The 10,867-nt window shown below is 40.8% G+C and overlaps 2 long non-coding RNA genes across 2 annotated transcripts; both read left to right on the top strand.

Annotated features, from left to right (window-relative positions):
* The first annotated feature begins 4,726 nt into the window (after positions 1-4,726).
* Positions 4,727-5,408, top strand: LOC135770591 (uncharacterized). The gene is made up of 3 exons (XR_010542709.2): positions 4,727-4,855; positions 5,143-5,198; positions 5,287-5,408. It is a non-coding gene; the product is annotated as an uncharacterized lncRNA (long non-coding RNA).
* A 101-nt stretch (positions 5,409-5,509) lies between these two features.
* LOC135770592 (uncharacterized) lies at positions 5,510-7,295 on the top strand. The gene is made up of 4 exons (XR_010542710.2): positions 5,510-5,820; positions 5,905-5,981; positions 6,128-6,230; positions 6,312-7,295. It is a non-coding gene; the product is annotated as an uncharacterized lncRNA (long non-coding RNA).
* The last annotated feature ends 3,572 nt before the right edge of the window (positions 7,296-10,867 follow it).

Genomic DNA, 10,867 nt, shown 5'->3' with positions numbered 1-10,867 from the left:
ACCCGCACCTGTTCATCAGAGGGTCACGGTGGTAGAGGGGACTGTTTTCAACAGGGCGGTGTCCGTGCCGGCACCCGTTCTCAAAATGGCCGCCACTAAGCCAGCAGCTGTTCCCAAGATGGCCGTCACAATGCCTGCACCTACGTTTGAGACCGCCACGGTTATACCGGCCTTTACTTTCCAGATGGCCACGGCCTCACAGTCACCTGCTCTCAGAAGAGCCATTATCACACCTGCACCTGTGCTCAGAGAGGCTCCAGAGGTATGTCCCGTAGACTCTATGCTTCTTATGTTTGCCATGGCTCTGTGGTGCGGGTGGTCTGTCTTCTGCTCTTTTGTTCAACACGACTCTGAGCCGAGTGAGTCATCTGAGCCGAGTGAGTCATCTGAGCCGAGTGAGTCATCTGAGCCGAGTGAGTCATCAAGTGGGTCCACCTCCGTTCCTCCACCCACCTGAACTTTTGTGTTTTGTCGTTTGGAGTGTCTGGAAGCCACTCCTTTAGAGGGGGGTACTGTCACAGTGTCAAACTGTGTTCTGTGTTTGTAATTATGTATTTGTGTTGTTCCCCGAGTAGCCACCAGATGTCTCTTGTTCTCACTATCACATGTGCCATGAACTGCATATCCCATAATCCTGTCTTTCATCATTGATCATTGTTTTCAGCTGTTCCCACTCACCTTGTTAGTGTTGTGTATTTAAGCCCTGTCTGTTCAGTCTTTGTTGTGGATTCCTTGTTATGTTACATCGCCTTCTGTGTTTGTGTTGGTATTTGTATTTATGTTCTGGACTGTTTCTGTGGATTTTGACCTTTTTGCCTGTACGGATTATGATTTTGGATCACCCCTAATAAACTGCTTTTGGATCTTACTTTTTGTGTGAGCGAGTCGTGACAGATATCTGCCATTTATTTTTCTCATGCAGTGTGTCAACACTTTTTTGAAAAGATTTGAGTTCCTATTGCTTTTCAAAAACTAATGTGAACTGTAATTTACACATTAAGGATGTGATTTGTTTTTTTGAAAATCAAAACAAATCTTTAGAAACAACTGTTAACTTTCTTATACTTGTTGCAAAATTCAATTTTCACAAAGAAAGATTTCTTAAGAAAACACATACTTTTATAGATTTCTTGTGTGAAGTAGAACATTTCATTAAATCACTAAGACTAATTGATAACAACAAATGTATTTCTTTTTTGAAGAAATATGATGAGATCTTTCATGTACTGTAATTAATACCTTTTTTTTTTCTTTTCTTTTTTCTTTCTCTTCTCTTCCATCTGTTCAGATGATCTGGGTTGTATTGTTAATACACTATGGGTTGTATTGTTAATACACTATATGTTATACATGTATTACATATATGAGATTTCTAAAAAAAAAAAAAAATTAGGTCTCCCCTAGGACCCCGATTGGTACCTAGCACTTATGCCCGTTCAAAAATTTGTCATTGCGATATCTTGTCTGCGTTAGCCGACTAGCAAAGCTAATTATGTTGTACAAAATAGAAGCATACAATTTTTTTTTTAATAAAAGTTAAAAAAATTATATAATAAACTAATATTCATGTTGCAGACACGTCAGTACTTTTGTAAATTATTAACATACCTTACAAAATCCTTTTTTTATAGTAAAAGTGTAGTAATCATGGCTAATAAATTATCATTTTAATGTGCGATTCAGCGATGTAGTAATCGTGTTTTGTATAAGTAATTTATTAACTTTACAAAGTACAAAAGTGGAAAGGGTACAGTATAATAAACTAAATAATAAAATGACACAAGCAATGTGTAGATCTCCCACCTATAGCCTTATTTATATACTACTATATGAAACATATCATTTAAAAGACATCAATTGTAATTTTAACAACGTTCTAACTTCTAACTACATAAATCATAACGCGATTTTGTAGGAATTGTGAGGAGTTTTTCAGCCAATGGAATCACGCGGGGGTCCTAGGGGAGACCGAATTGCCAGGGGGGACCGGATTGCTCATGACACCGGTTTAGACCATAGATTTCATATAGAAGACTAGATGCCCTATTGGCCGCTGGGGACTGAAAAATACGGCCGCCATCTTAAACCGGTCGTACTCTAGTTTCGTTGCATGGCAGCAGATAAGATGCCAGAGCACTGTAGAGCATTTTCCTGTTCTAATCGGCAGACCATCGCAAATAGAGCCCGGGGATTATTTTGACAAGTAAGTTTTAACATTACTGTACTATTCGTGTTATTTTGTAAATAGAATATAACCATACAATTGAGAAAGAGCAAGGATTATTGATATAACTGTACTGAAATCGTAGCCAGCTAAACTGCAGCAGCCGTTGTTCACCCTGCAGATGTGGGGTAAAGTAATTATTACTCTGTTGTGAGTATTGTGTAAGGCGCTATATAACTGTGTTTTATTATTATTATTATAAGGTGTTGTGAGCTGCGTGATCCGCCGAGCTTTAACAAGCTAAGATGTCAACAGTCATGCACGTTGTGCGGGAGGATCTGACACAGAGGAGGTTTCCTTCGTAGGGAGCTCATTGAGGAGACCCAGTTTGGAACGGACACTACAGAAAGGGAGCACGGGAAAGAAGCTCTGCAAAACAGTCCTCTTTCAGGGGTGTGTGCGCGCGCGCGCGTGTGTGTGTGTGAGAGAGAGAGAGAGAGAGAGAGAGTGAGAGTAAGAGTAAGAGTAAGAGTTAGTTAAATCATTTTAAATTGTTTCTTCACCTTATTAAAATAAATAAATAAATCTTATTTTATTGCAACTATCTGTTTCTGCGTCTTTATCATATTTATAGTGTGTGATTTATAAAATATCTACATCACATATTTTGATTTTGGACGTCTGCTCACTTTTTATCTTATATCAGAATATTATATTACTGTTAAGTGAATATTCATTCATACTATGAATATTAAGGGGCGCTGTCCACATTAGTGTTTGTAACACTAATACCCTATTCTAAACCTAAATCTTGATAAACTATATATTGTTGGAAAGCTCAACAAGTATAATTTTCATATTTCATTACCATTTGGGGAAAATTATGACATAGTGAGAGCACTGATCTATATAAATGACTGGATTGCGCATGACATCACACTTGTGAAGCCACCGCGCCGCCATGTTGGTATACCCTAACGTTCTATTAAATCAATGGATGTTATCAGATTTTAATGATAAAACATCACTTTATTCGTCTTCGTTTTTATATGTGAAGTTACCCTGTACATTATTGCAACACAAACGTCCTAAGCATGTAAATAGTTATTTACTGAAAGTTGTACATTTTGCGTTTTAATCAGTTATTATACATTTATCTTGATTACAGTATCAGATCAGCAGACAGACGCAGCATATTTAGTATTAATGACAATAAACGTGCTCATTCTGAAATCTAAATAAATAATCATGCTTTGTACCGTATGTGCATGCAAAATAGTTTTGTAATTATGTTATCTAAACTTACAAGTTACCTAAACTTTTTTAGAGAAATAACGCTGACCGTCACCGTGTAGCTGAATGTCAAAAAAAAACTTTATTTATACCCGTGTCATTAACAAATGCAGCAGACACACTCACCTTAACGTTTTTTTATAAATCCATTATCCTGCCCGATTAAAACATAAACATTGCAAATAACACCAGAATAAACAAATAATTTACGTACACATATCCTAAAAATTAACCTTGTGTAACTGATACGCTGTAAAGGGGGTAAATTTTGATCATGATTTAAATGGAAGTCAATGACGTGCCAGTTGGGTATACCAAGATGGCCGCTCGAACTCTGCGCTGGCTTCACCTCACACTGTTACGTTACGTCAAGCGTTCTATGCGCAATCCAGTCATTTATATAGATCAGTGAGTGAAATCCAGTCATTTATATAGATCAGTGAGTGAGAGTCAGTTTCTAAAAGGTTACGGGCCCCCAGGTGGGCCAAATTTGTTTTTGCATATTATAACACTAAACCCCTACTCTAAACCTAAAAATCATGACAACCCAGATAGCAAAAAATATCCGCAGGACTTCTTTTTGCCGCCAGCCCTAAGCTGTCGGCTATAGGTGCGTCCCGCTGGCGGGGATGAAACGTTTGCCGCCGAATACGTCACTCCCATCTCTTGCGATTTGCCGCCGGCCCGACTGCTTAATTTTCTCTGGCGGTTGCCTCCGTCTAATAGACCGCGGCAGGCTGGCGGCAAGCCCCTTTGAAATCTTCTCAAAATCAACATTAGCCATTGGAGTTAAAGTACTGACAGCATTTTAACTTTCACATTTGAGCGGTTATAAAATCATAATAGCCTATATATGTGAATTATATCAAATAGGATAGTTGTTTTGCTCCAAAGCAAAGATATGCAAGTTATGTTTATACGAATGTGTTTTCAGTTAGTTTCCTTTTTTTGAGTTCTTGAAGTTTTAGGAAATTACATTTAAATTACTTTTAAACTGTGAAGCGATTATACAGTAATATATGTAAAATATATCGAATTATTTTATCACTTAGGTGAACATTTTTACATGTCTTTGATTTATGCACTTGACTGGAAATTTCCTTTATGTCTTTCATTATTTTCCAACATCGATTTAATTTTTTTTACCTTTTACATGTACAAGGATTATTTTGCGATTCGACCTGTACAAATTAATTGAGAGAAAAAAGAAAGTGTTAAAGCACAAACAGTGAAGTACCGCTACCGGTCGACAGGGGCAGCACTTAAAAAAGACGGAAGAATTGTAAACCGGAAGATAACGTGTCCTCCCAGAGAGCACTCGGCGTCACACATTTCAGTGTTTGAAGAGAGGATCAAGATACAGATTTAAGACAAAAGTCATCAATTACGATCGTTTAAGTAAGTACATGTTTCATTTTTGTGTAACGCAAGATTATGTTCATGTATAGAAGTTGTTTAAATTGTCGTTTGTCTGAACAAGTATGCTCCCCTAGCTAAAGTGGCTAGCAAGTGTAAGCGAACACATGCTGTTTTGCCTTTGTTATAGTACACACGGAGGTTAAGCAAAGTTCTAGTTCTTTTATTTTTTATTTAAAAGTTGTTAGTAAGACTATGTTTGCTCTATGCTGCTTATCCAGTAACTGAAGTTGTATTAACAATGTAGTTTTATTCATATTTTCTTGCAGATAGCTTGCCCAGAGCACAGCATCTCGTGCACAGCATGAAGTTTTCAGCTATCAAGGTATATTCTAGGCCTGTGTCTTAGTGTGCAGTGTTTTAACAATATTTAAAATAGTGCTTTTAGTTATTGTTTTTCTTATATAATGTAGATTTCTAGAGACTCCAGAATGAAAACCAAGCCCTGCACTGCAAAAAAATGAAAGTCTTGCTTGGTTTTCTTTTGTCTTGTTTTCTAATATTAGTATCTGAAAATTCTTAAATTGAGATACACTGACTTTGTAAGCAAGTGGCTTAAGATATTAAGTTTTGTTTATTGAAATAAATGATGAAAATCGGGAGTTTTTTTACTTAAAACAAGTCAAAATATTTGCCTGTGCAGTAAGAAAAATAAACTTAATTCCAGTTTTTAACTTAATCAACTTAAATTAAGTTTATTTTTCTTACTGCATTGGCAGATATTTTGACTTGTTTTAAGTAAAAAGAAAAACTCTTGATTTTTATCATTTATTTCAATAAACAAGACTTAATATCTTAAGCCACTTGCTTACCAAGTCAATGTATCTCAATTTGAGAATTTTTAGATATTTATATTAGAAAACAAGACAAAAAACTAGGTAAGACAATCATTTTTTGCAGTGTGAGGGAGAAGAACCAAGCCCTGAGGGAACGTAGTGAACGAGCAGGTGAGAACATGCATTCTTTCTTAAATTTTACTTTTTTTGTCTGTGATGTAGGTCCAAAATTACCATATGCCTTTCATTTTGTAGCTTTGGATGACAGCGGCTTACTTTTAATGTTGCTTGACAACACTTTGAGGCAGGATAAAATGCTCCAGGAACAATTTGTAAGTGTGCTAATTTTGCCGTAGGGTAATCTAAAAGTAAAATGTTTGTACACTGCATATACAGTCTGAATCCACAGCCTGTCTCACATTTATGTATGAGAAAATTCTGAGAAATGTAATTTGTAACACTTTTTTTGAATTTTCAGCTTTAGAGTATCTTCTCTAATCACCTTTCAATTAATACAACCTGGACTGGTGTAGGGAATCAAGCATGTTTTAGATACCCGTTTCTGAAGACCATTGTTCAAAGTAAGTTAGATTTTTATATTTAAGTAGATGTGTATGGCCTTATGTTATTCAAATGGAATGACAGTTCTGTATTTTCTACAGGAGCCATCCGGAAGAACCCTGCAACCCAGGATGCCACTGATGGGGCCGTTCAGGTTAATGTTACGTGTTACCTGAAAGGAGCATCTGACCGTGAAGGCGGAAAAAGGCAGTACACAGCTGAGCGGGACCCCCAGATGACCCCTTAAACCGAGGCTGACTACTGACACCCCAACATCGCTGACAACTGGAAACATTTCTTTATCCTGCAGTCAGTAACATCAAGAAGCCTGAAGTGTGACAGTACACTCAACCAATCCACATTTCACTGTGAAAATTACTTTTCTTTTTTTCCAAATTCCCTGGGACCCTGCCTTGATGGCAGCTCCTTGGAAAGATATAGAATGGGGAGAAGGTTTGTCCTTTATACAGGTGCACGAGATAAAGTACTGATCATAAGCGCCTCATGCTTATACATTACATTCATGTGGATATTTTTTAATATCTTTAGTGTCTTTTACTGTTTTTTTTAGTCACGTGGATTTGTTTTTTTTTAATCATTTTGTTTATGTTGATGTGTGTTGTGTTATAAGCTACTGGGACCTTGAATTTACCATTGAGGATCAATAAAGTATCTGTTCATTTTTCATTCACAAGAGACAGATCATATTGCAGCAAAGTAAAAATATTGTGTCCCAGGTCAGCAATGCCATTATAATAGTCTATTCTAGTCCAGAGCTTTACTCTAAATGATTAACACTTATCTATTGTTAGAAATGACGATTATTTGGTATGCTGGGCATTCTTTGGTACCAAATATCCTCATTACTTAATATAATGTTTACTGGTAGCCTAATTATTTTCATCTTAGAGCTGACCTCTAAATTATTAACAATTATTGTAAATGTCTAATTTGCTTGTAATGTTTTTTTTAAACTAGAATTTGTTTGGAAACCTGTATGTTCTTTAGTACTTTTTTATTTTTCAGTTATTTATATTTAAGTGCTCTTACACATCTTAGTTCAATGACTGTTAATGTACTTTGAAATGTGGAATAAAAACTCCAAATGACAATTTGTCTGATTTGATCAATCATCATACTAGACATAGCCTATATAAATATTATATATTAGGCCGCGAAAGAGCCGCCTTCAATACAAAGGCGGCCGAACGGCGGTTGGCCGGCGGGCCAGCCGTGGATTGAAGGCGGTAGACAGTCGGCTGCCGCTTTTAAAAAGCGGCTGCCGCCGGCGGTCCGCCGTCAGACGTGTTTGCGATTACGCCTTCGGTGGTCTGCGGACTCATTGCTATCTTTTGCTATCTGGGAAGCTATATATCATCGGAAAGCTCATGTAGTTTTAATATTTCAAACCCTTTTTGCAATAATAATAATGCGGTGACAGTAAATTATTAGTTTGTGAGTATACAAGAGTACAAGAGTGTGCAGCAAAATCTAGTGGCAGTTGTTGGTAAAACCACTAAAAGTGTGACACAAATCTCATTTTTATGATTTTTAACTTGAAATTTGGATCACAACTACTTGAGACATATTGCTTCATGTTTACATTATTTATTGTGTGAAACATTTATATTTTATAATTTTATATATAAAATTAATATGTTATTGCATTATATTTATATATTAAAATAAAGGTAAACTGCTTGTTACGAACGACACAACTCAAGATTCCCAATGCAGAGGTTTTAATGGAACTCAGAATCAGTGGGGTATGTATAATGAAAATAACACTCAATGTCTTCATGTGATGTATGTGTGAAAATGCCAAACACTCTAAGTGGGAAACACAGTAGGACATCCACTTCAATAAACACTCGATGAAATCCTCACAGGGCACAGAGAGGGATTCCTGGTGGGACAATGAGAGAGAGAGGCGGTCAATCCTTCAGCAGAGTCCGTGCTGGACAGCGCACTGTAGCGGTCCGAGTGAAGCGCAGAATTACGCGCCCGAAAGCGCACTGCGGCTGGACAGCGCAAGGTGTAGAGCAGCGCTCGGAGATTCCACAGACAGAGTGTTCTCAGATGAATGATGGTAGACACACCAATCGGGAGAGACTGACGGCAGGACGGGGAAATCTAAGAGGCAAGGCAGCAGAGAGCTCGGTGAATAATCCAATGACGAGAAACAGATAATAGACACAACAGGACTGGAACTAGACAAGCTAGCGGGCAGGTACATACAAAGACGAACTTGCAAAGAACAGAGGAAACGAGGGGAATTTAAATCAAACCGGATGGGCAAATAATAAGGATCAGGTGTGGGACGCCGGTGAGAAGAGTCGGAGATAATGAGGTCACCAGGTGGAAGGCGCGCACGTGTGGAGCTGTCAAAACATAAACACAACACAACACATGGTGAAACAAAGACAAAGCGGCCAATAAGACCGAAATCATGACAGGACTCCCCCCCCCCACGACCGCCACCGGGCGGTCCATGAGGGGGCTCACCCCGTCGCCGGCGGAGATCCTCTATCAGCCCAGGGTCCAGGATGTCCCGGGCCGGTACCCCCCCGGACCATATCCTTCCCAGTCAACGAGATATTGAAATCCCCTACCCCGGCGACGCATATCCAGTAAGGACTTAACCGAATACACAGGGGCACCATCTATAAGCTGAGGGGTGGGAGGGGTGGGGGCAGAGGGAACAGGATTAAGGTGGGAAAAATACACAGGCTTCAGTTTAGACACATGGAAAACTGGATGAACCCGACCGAGTGCTGGGGGCAATCTGAGCCTGACCGTCACGGGATTAATAACCTTAACAATGCTGTATGGCCCAAGGAATCGTGGAGCCAGCTTGCGAGAAGGCTCACGGAGAGGTAAATCCTTGGACGAAAGCCATACTTTCTGCCCACAGATAAAACGGGGCGCAGTTCTACGGTGACGGTCGGCCGCGGCTTTGGTTCGTCTGGAAACCTGGCGTAATGTAAATCTAGCCCTTCTCCAGGTGCGTTTGCAACGACGGACAAAAGCTAGCGCAGACGGAACCACCGCATCAGGTTCCTGTGATGGGAATAAAGGGGGCTGAAACCCCATGGACGCCTCAAAAGGGGACATGTTAAGGGAAGAAACAGGGAGAGAATTATGGGCGTATTCAACCCAGGGTAACTGTTGGCACCAGGAGCTCGGATATTGCGATGTCAGACAGCGGAGAGCTCTACCTAAATCTTGGTTAGCCCGTTCACATTGCCCGTTGGTCTGAGGATGATACCCTGAAGACAAGCTAGCTGTGGAGCCTATTTGTCTACAAAATTCCTGCCAGAAACGAGAAATAAACTGAGGACCCCTATCTGAAACAACGTCTGTGGGCAGACCATGTAAGCGAAAGACGTGTTCGATCATAACCTGGGCAGTTTCCTTGGCAGTGGGCAATTTGGGCAAAGGGACAAAGTGAGCCGCCTTGGAGAAGCGGTCGACAATGGTCAAAACTACAGTGTTTCCCTTAGAACTAGGCAAATTGGTTACAAAATCGATGGCGATATGTGACCAAGGACGAGAGGGAATGGGTAGTGGTTTAAGCAGACCAATAGGGGCTTGATGAGAGGCCTTATTACGGGCACAAACCTGACAGGCTAACACAAACTGTCTGACATCGGGACCCATAGAGGGCCACCAAAAACGCTGACGTACGGTAGCCAACGTTCTCCGAACCCCCGGATGGCAAACAAACTTGGACTCGTGACCCCACCGGATGACCTCGGAGCGAAGCGCATTCGGAACCCACAATCGACCCGCTGGGCACCCTTCTGGCACTTCCCCCTCCCGGCCGGCCCGTCTCACCCGTTGTTCTATTCCCCAGCCCAGCGCAGGGCACCCACCACCCGCCCCTCCGGGAGGATGGTTTCGTCCCCAGCGGAACCGGGGCTTTCGAACAAACGAGAGAGAGCATCGGGTTTTGTATTCTTGGAACTGGGCCGGTACGAGAGGGTGAAGTTAAATCTGTCAAAGAAAAGCGCCCAACGAGCCTGACGAGAAGATAACCTCCTGGCTGAACGGATGTATTCGAGATTCTTATGATCCGTCCAGACCAGGAAGGGCTCCGAGGTCCCCTCTAACCAGTGACGCCACTCACCCAAAGCCAGTCTGACCGCCAGCAGCTCCCGATTGCCTATGTCATAATTTCGCTCTGCTGGGTTTAACCGATGGGAGAAGAAGGCACAGGGATGCACCTTGCCATCCTTTGCAGACCGCTGAGACAAAACGGCGCCTACCCCGACATCCGAAGCATCCACCTCCACAATAAATTGAGCAGCCGGGTCTGGAATAGAGAGAACAGGAGCAGAGATAAACCGGGACTTTAAATTATCAAAGGCCCCCTGAGCACTGGAATTCCAGACAAACCTCTCCTTAGTGGAAGTGAGAGCAGTAAGAGGTTGAGCAATCTGACCATAATTCCTGATAAATCGCCGGTAAAAATTGGTGAAACCCAGAAATCTTAATAAATCCTTACGGGAGTCGGGGACTGGCCATTCGGCCACCGCTTTGATCTTGGCAGGGTCGGGACGGATCTCACCGGGGGCAACAACAAAACCCAGGAACGAAACTGACTTACGATGGAATTCGCACTTCTCCGCCTTGACATACAGCTTATTTTCTAACA

This window comes from Paramisgurnus dabryanus, chromosome 8 (genome assembly GCF_030506205.2).
Source record: "Paramisgurnus dabryanus chromosome 8, PD_genome_1.1, whole genome shotgun sequence".
In the NCBI taxonomy this organism is placed as follows: Eukaryota; Metazoa; Chordata; class Actinopteri; order Cypriniformes; family Cobitidae; genus Paramisgurnus; species Paramisgurnus dabryanus.
The sequence above is the reverse complement of the archived record's forward strand: the minus strand, read 5'-3'. Positions and strand labels throughout refer to the sequence as shown.